This window comes from Diabrotica undecimpunctata, chromosome 6, assembly GCF_040954645.1.
Source record: "Diabrotica undecimpunctata isolate CICGRU chromosome 6, icDiaUnde3, whole genome shotgun sequence".
NCBI lineage: Eukaryota > Metazoa > Arthropoda > Insecta > Coleoptera > Chrysomelidae > Diabrotica > Diabrotica undecimpunctata.
Window position 1 is genome coordinate 51839502 of NC_092808.1, and position 8383 is coordinate 51847884.

Below are 8383 nucleotides of genomic sequence, written 5' to 3' on the forward strand. Positions count from 1 at the left end.
AGAGAAGGTCACACTCAATATCCTGAAAAACTGAATGTTTGGGCAGGAATATCAGACGATGCTATTATTATGCTCTTGTTTATACCAGGCACTGCATTACTTAAGAACCGTAAAATACCCCAATACTTGAGGAGTAAAGTGTTCAACCAATGCATCCTTCCTATCATGACATATGGATGTCAAACCTGGACCCTAACCAAGGCAAACATGAATAAACTAGCCACAACAGAAAGAACAATGGAAAAAGCAATGTTAGGTATAAGACTGTCAGATAAAAAGAGGAACGACTGGGTAAGATCCAAAACAAAAGTCGAGGACATAGCAACAAAAATTGCCAAACTTAAATGGAGCTTCGTGGGCCACACTGCTAGACAAAAAGACCAACGTTGAAATACTACAATACAACATTGGAGACCTTACGAAAGTAAACGACCAAGAGGAAGACCACAGATGAGATGGGTTGATGATATTAAAAGAATAGCCGGAAGAAATTGGAAATATGTTGCTCAGGATAGAGACCGATGAAAGGAGTTGGGAGATTTGGCCTATGTCCAAACATGGACGACAGAAGGCTAAAAAGAAGAAGAAGAACTTTATACCAGGCAATTTAAGTGACGACCCTTATGCTGGAAATATGCTGGAAAATACCATCGAACCTTTAATTGTGCATGAATTAGAGAACGAAAGGGACGATCAAGGCAACCTAGCTCTTAACGAAAATTTGCTGCACTTCCAACTAAATGGAGCACCTCCTCACTATGCAGCTACAGTTAGGCGCTGATTGGATACTGATTATCCGAACAAATGGATTGAAAGGAGGGGTCCTATTGAGTGGCCACCGAGGTCACCAGACATACCGCCACCTGATTTTTTTCTATGGGGCTACCTCAAGTCAGTTGTTTATAAAACTCAACTTGCGTCACTTGGGGAATTGCAAGAAAGAGTTACGCAAGCATGTCGCGCTATTACTACAACATTTGCCAAAGTTCGTGCAGAATTTGAAAATAGGCTGTATTATTGTTTACAAAACAACGAAACCCACTTTGAATATTTTCTTAATTGACATTTTTAACAAATTTTAAACGAGAATGATTTCCGAAGTGGAAATTGAAACGTCAGTAAACGTACTTTAACCTTTAATTGTGGCTTATTCCCATTTAAATAGTAATTACTTTAATGTGCCACAAGAATATAGAACAATATTAATAAATTTTTAGTTTAACGTAAACCTCATTAAATTTTCAATTTAAGCCAAAGTTTCACAATTATTGCTTTACCCTGTATAGTTATTATTTATACCATTGGATAGCATTTTTTATAGTCTTTTCAATGATGTATCACAAGTAGGGGTTTGCAATTTAAACTTTTTTGGTTGCGGTGGGTGGGACCTATCTTTCGATATTACCTTATAAGTAATAACTTTTTATTAGTTTTATTTTTATTAGAATTTTTTCTATTGTCTTTAATTGTAATAATGCAAGAGTGATCCGTCTGTATGATTTCGGTAGGACGTTGTCTTGTCGTTTACTTTTCTGAATTTTTAAATCAAAATTGACCTGTTTTAAAATTTTTATCAAGACTAATGCTTGCTGCCAAATATTAGTATGGAGTGGTACTTTCTAGGGCTATACTTAAAACGACCAGTTATATAGAGCATCAAAGCATTTAATGAATAAATACTAAAAATGACCAATTGTCGCGAGTATATAGGGTCCAGCAGCAAAAAGCATTTATCGACTATGCTTATCACGAACTGTATTGCTAATGTTCTAGTCATAGCTTGTCATTTATTTTATCAACATTGTTAAATTACCCAGTAGTTTTACAATTAAAATTATTGCAATCTTAAATTACTTTAAATTATCTAAGACGTGTATTATTGGATAAAAAATAAAAATATCATATTAAAAGTACATCAAACATGATGGGATGTATACCTACCGTAAACTTTCTCAAGTCCGTAAAATTCTTTTATGGCTTTTATGTTTCTTTTATGGATCCGTTTATGCTCAAATCAAAATAATTTTGTCTATTTCATATTATTTTTAAAGTACTGCAACATATTTACTAGTGTATATTAAATATACTTATTTAATTATATAAAGTGTAGATAGTTAATTGGTATTGAGACCTTTATGAAATAAAATTTTAATTATTTTATTTAAAATAAACATAATTAGATACACTCTGGGCCAAAATTAACCGGCCACCTTAAAAATGGATAATTTTTTATTTCTTATATATCCTAAACCTGTTGTCCGATTTAAGTGATTTTTTTAATATGTTAAAGCCCCATTCCTTGGCAATATCTTTATAATAATATTGTTTCTAAACAGGTAAATTTTCATTGTATACCGAGTGTACGAATCAAACTGTATTTATTTTTTCTTAAAGTTTGCATCACCCTGTGGAATATTCTAGCATTTGTAGAATACTGAAATTAAATCGTAGCTATAGCGTTATTTTTTCTCAACATTTTGTTTTTTGATTGATTCATTTATGTTGGATAATACAAAAGTTAGGTGTTTTAACAAATAGACATGTTTTTTATCAATTTTTATCTCCGCGGAAGAGAAAAAATAATCTTTTTGAAAAAAAGTCATTTGTTACAGTAAAAATCCAATGGATAAAATCTTCGAAGAAAATTTAAATTAACAATATTTTGGAAATCAAAGTCTAATTGAAAAAAAATTGGTATCAATAATGGTTGTTGCCGCCTCTAGCCCTTAGGACTTCTTGGAACCGGTTTGGCAATCCATTCATGATATCCTGGATATCAGATTGGGGGATATTGTGCCACTCCTCTACCGCAGCTGTCTTCAGCTCTTCAAAGGATGCAGGGGCTGGTACTCTTGCTCTCACCTGTCTTCTGATGTTGTCCAAGATATGCTCAATCGGGTTAAGATCAGGACTGTGTGCTGGTAGAACTTGAATTCCCACCTCAATAAGGTACTCACGGGTAGATCTTGCTGTATGACAACGTGCATTGTCATGCATTAGTCTGAAGTTAGCACCAATGAATGGTGCAAAAGGCATGACATGGTCTTGGAGAACTTCTTGCACGTATACTTGGGCATTCACACTGCCTCTACCGAACACAACAAGATCAGTACGAGCTTCGTAAGAAATACCTCCCCAAATCATTATTGATCCTCCTCGGTAAGCCACTGTTTCGGTTATAGCGCATTTAGCAAATTTTTCATTTTGACACCTATAGACACGTTGGCGTCCATTTGGACCTTTTAGGGCTATTCTGCTCTCATTTGAGAACAGTATATTCTTCCATTTCGCCATAGTCCAGTTAGCATATTCTCGCGCAAAATGAAGTCTAGCCCTACGGTGTTGTGAGAGCAGTTGTGGTGCGCGAGCTGGACGAACAGCCCTCAAGTTTATTTCTGACAGTCTTCTTCTAATCGTTTGTCTACTCACACTAACGTTTCTCACCTTAAGAAGAGACCTACAAACTTCAGGAGCAGGGCAAAAGCGATTTCTCAATACTTTAGTGACAATGAAGCGGTCATCTCGAACTGAAGTGCATCGTTTTCGGCCTTGACCTGGCTTGCGGTTGTACGATCCTCTCTCGAAATCGTCTGATGGCATCTTGTACCGTAGTTATGGGTACATCGAGTATACCAGCGATATGACGTTGACTGTAACCATCATCAACTAAAGCCACTGCCCTAGCAGCATCAGTTGGAACGAGTGGCATTTTTAAAATCACAAACAATAAATAAGCACTAAAATTGCAACTTAAACAATATTCGCTCACAATAATATAAAATTTTAATTGTTAATTTTAATTACAAATTTAATTTTAATTACAAATTGTTCAAGAATTGTTATTAACACGGAAACAGATTTGTAACAATGTCGTACAACGACTATATGTCAAAAATCATTCGACGACCAAAATTTAGGAAACAAACTGTCACAGGTAATGTAAACAAAACAATAATAAAGGTGGTGGGGTTAATTTTGCTGGTGAGTTAAATCGTCTGTATTGATGAAAAACATGACTAGTTGTTAAACTACCTAACTTTTGTATTATTTAACATAAGCGAATCAATCAAAAAAGAAAATGTTGAGAAAACATGAGGCTATAGTTAGGTTTTAATTTCAATATTTTATAAATGCTAGAATGTTCCACAGGATGATGCAAACTTTAAGAAAAAAAAACACAGTTAAATTGGTACACCCGGAATACAACGAAAATTTACTCGTTTAGAAACCATATTATTACAACGATATTGTCAAGGAATAAGGCTATCATATTAAAAAATCACTTAAATCGGACAACAGGTTTAGGAGATATAAGACATCAAAAATTACCCATTTTTAAGGTGGCCGGTTAATTTTTGCCCAGAGTGTATTATATTTTGGAGCACTTCTATTTTAAATGCACTTTTAAGACTGTGATTTTCCCTTTCCACTTTATTGTTAAAATAAAATAACTCAGTTATTTTATTGTGATCTACATAAGCGCTGATTTATACAGGCTTGGCGTTTATAATACTTAAATAATTAAACTAACCATTACTGTATTTATGATCGATATTTACTGTCGAATCTTCGTTTAAACATGTCTTTATTTGATTTTTATTACACCAAGATTTTTCTAAGCGAGATCCTAATCAAAGTCAAATACGAAAAGTCCAAAATGTGGGCTCAGAAGACATCCAAGATGTCACAACAGAGGAAATAAAAAAAAATCTCTTGAAAATGGAAAACAATAAATCACCTGGAGAAGATGGGATAGTCATAGAAAAAATCAAAGAAAGAGATACGTTAATAAATGTGTTGAAAAATATGTTATAATGCAATAATAACCATAATGCACAAAAAAGGTGACATTTAAGACCTAAACAACTATACACATATTAGTTTGTTCTCTCATACCTACAAACTTTTTATAAAGATAATAACAAAACGATGTGTGAAAAAACTGAATGGTTACCAACCTTGCGAACAGGCTGGGTTCCGCTCCGGATACGGAAAAATTGATCATATATGTTATTAAAACGCTAATAGAAAAGTGCACAGAATACAACAAGCCTATTGTTCTTATATTCGTAGACTATAAAAAGGTATTTGATCCTATAGATCATCATAAAATGCTTCGAGTATTAGCTGACTACCGCATCGACTACCGATATATTGCCTTGATTAAGAGTATCTAAGAAACTGGAATTAGACAGGCTGATACTATCTCCCTGAAATTGTTAACACCAGTACTCAAATGTATGTTCGTTCTGAAGGAGTCGTTCAGTTCTCCAGGAAGGGTTCAGATCTTTGTGGAAGTTAGCCGCTGTCGGTGTTTGTTGGTTGGGCTAAGGGGGGTTGTTGGTCTAGATTGTAGTAATCATTTTTGTCCCCGTGTTGGTAAATAGGTTTCAAATTATATTCTGATGCATCCGTGGATTTACGGTAGTATGGGTGGTTGCTGATTGTTTCCCCAAGGTAGTGTGGTTGGCTATTGCTTGCTCCCCACGGTAGTCGCCATATATACGGCTAAGACACTAACCAATTTGTGTCACTAAAGTTTCATTGTAGAATGATTGTAGTGATATGATTGAAAAGGGAGCGAATGAAAATTTTTAATGGCTTATATAGGATGAAATTGAATTGATGAAATATTGTTTCTCATAGCAGTCTGCAACAAAGCGGTAAATAGCTTAGGAGAGATGGTATCTCCTTGATTAATACCCCTCTCGAAGGGAAATGTATTTGTGTTGTCGTAATACATTCTAACTGCAGCTGTTGCGCTATTATCTATATTCCGAAGAAGAGTTGTGTACCTATGATCAATACTGCACTCTGTAAGAGCTCTTCACATAGAGCTATGCTGGACTGAGTCAAACGCTTTCTCAAAGTCTAGAAATATTAATATCAATGGCTTGTTGTATTCTGTAACTTTCTCTATTAAGGATTTTATTACTTGTAGGTGATCATTCGTTCCAAAGCCACTCCTATATCGGTCCTGCTCTAATAGTTGGTGAAAATCCAGCTTAGGTTCCAATGTGTTAGTAATTATTCTTATAAAGAGCTTATATAAATGAGATAACAAGCTGATATGTCTGTAGTTTCCAATTTCTGTTACATATTTTTTGTGCAATATTATCATAATGGCACTAATCCATTTTTCTGGTGTAACTCCTTCCAAAAGGCAGGCATTATAAAAAGTTTTTAAAGCTTTTATGACGCATTCGTTTTCTAATTTTAGCATTTTACTTACAATGCCATCCTCTCCAGGTGATTTGCTGTTCTTCATACCTTTCATACCTTTCAACGCTGATTCGATTTCCTCTTCGGTTATATTTGGGACTTTCTCTGATCCTTGATTTTGTATGGCTGGGATTTCCACCTCTGGAATGTGAGCATCTCGACGATATAATGTTCTATAGTACTCTTCGATAATTTTGTGCTTGTTTGTGCATGTCCTTTTTCATCCAAGGCTTTTATTTTGTTCTATGTTATTAGTTGTTTCTTTAGCATTAAAATCCCTTATGCCTTTCCTAACAGCCTTTGAAATGGTTTTATTTAAATTCCTCAGCTCTGCGATGTTCACTGTGTGCTTATCTTTCATTTCCCTTCTTTTTTGCATTAGGTTCCTTGTACCTTCTGTAAGTATTTCATTTTTCCTTGTTTGCTTAACTTGACAGTTCTTCTGTGTTTTCCTTAGAGCGTCCACAAATCTTTCGTTAAGTTGTTCAATATCGGTTTTATCTTGCACGCCATTCTGAAGGTTTCTATCTATTTCTTCCTGGTATGCCCTTGTGTTAGTAATCGCAGTGAACGTAACATTTCTAGACCTTGTTACCATATTTCTTCGTTCCTTCTTTAGGTTCAAGACTACCTTCGCCCTAACCATTCTATGGTCACTTCCGGTTGAAAATTAATTTAATACAGTTACGTCTTAAACAGCGTCTTTTTGTTAGTAAAGATAAAGGCAATTTCGTTCTTGTTCAAGCTATTTGGTGATTGCCAAGTCCACTTTGTTTGGGGGCTTTTTTCAAAATGGATGTGCATTAGTCTGTGTTGGCGAAAAAATTCTATAAGAGTTTAACCCCTTTCGTTTCTGTCGCCATATCCTGTGGTCCATGAGGTCCAAGTCCAATCTCCGAATCATCCTGCTTGTGGCCCATTTTTGCGTTTAGGTCTCCCATCAGTATGTTATTGTTGGTAGTTACCTCTTCTGGCGCAGTGTTAACGTCATCGCAGAACCATTCAACTTCTTCGTCTGTATTGGTACTGGTAGGTGCGTATACCTGGATGATCTTTAATCGAGTTTTTTCGTTTACTTTGTAGATAAGATAAATAATTCTATTACTTATGCTTTTAATTGTAAGTGTATTCTTCGTGTGTTTTTTATTTATCATAAATCCGACGTCACCATTAGAAGATTCTCCTCTATAGTGAAATAGATTTCCCGACGAAAGTATAATTTGTTCTTCGCCTTTTCGCCGTACTTCAGATAATCCAAGTACATCCCATTTTATATGCTGTAGTAGACCTTACTTTATCTGGATCGTAAAGTCTATCTACCCGCTACCCGTCAGAATAAAAAAGGCTAGAGCAAATTTCAACAAAATGAGAAGAGTGGACTGGATCTTGGACCTTAAATGCGACATCAATGAAAAAACTGAAATCATTCGAGCTGTGGGTGTATAGAAGAATTCTGAAAATATCGTGGACAGAACACGTCACAAACAAAGAGATTCTGAGAAGGATAAATAAAGAAATAGAAATTTTAAATACAATTAAAACAAGAAAATTGGAATATCTCGGACATATTACACGTGGAGAGAAATACACCTTGCTCCAACTGATTATACAGGGAAAGATCCAAGGAAAGCGAAGCATAGGGAGGCGTAGAATGCCATGGCTGCGCAACCTGAGAGAGTGGTACGGATGTATATCAAATTAACTTTTTAGAGCAGCCGTCTCAAAAGTCCGAATAGCTATGATAATTGCCGACCTCCGCCGCTAAGATGGCACTTGAAGAAGAAGAAAAGATATCAGATATGAATATTTAGAAAGAAGAAAAAATGTAATGCTGAAGAAGAAGAGTAATGTCATTTATAAGCCTATTTTTTTTTAAATTAGGCTTTCAAGAGTTAATGATAATATATACAAAAGTCAGACATATATCCTACTCGTCCTACTATCCTACTAAAAAGTTCGTTAAAAAACTAAAAAGTACTAAAAAATCTTACTAAAAAAAGTGATACGTTAATTTTGTTTAGAAATTTAGTGTATACATAATATTATGTAGTTTGTTTGTATCTGTAGTATTTTTTTAAAAGTATTTTTTAAATTCACAAAAGGTTTTATTCCAGCATTGTAGTGATAACATAAAGGGGAGTGTTTTAAATTTCTTATCTTA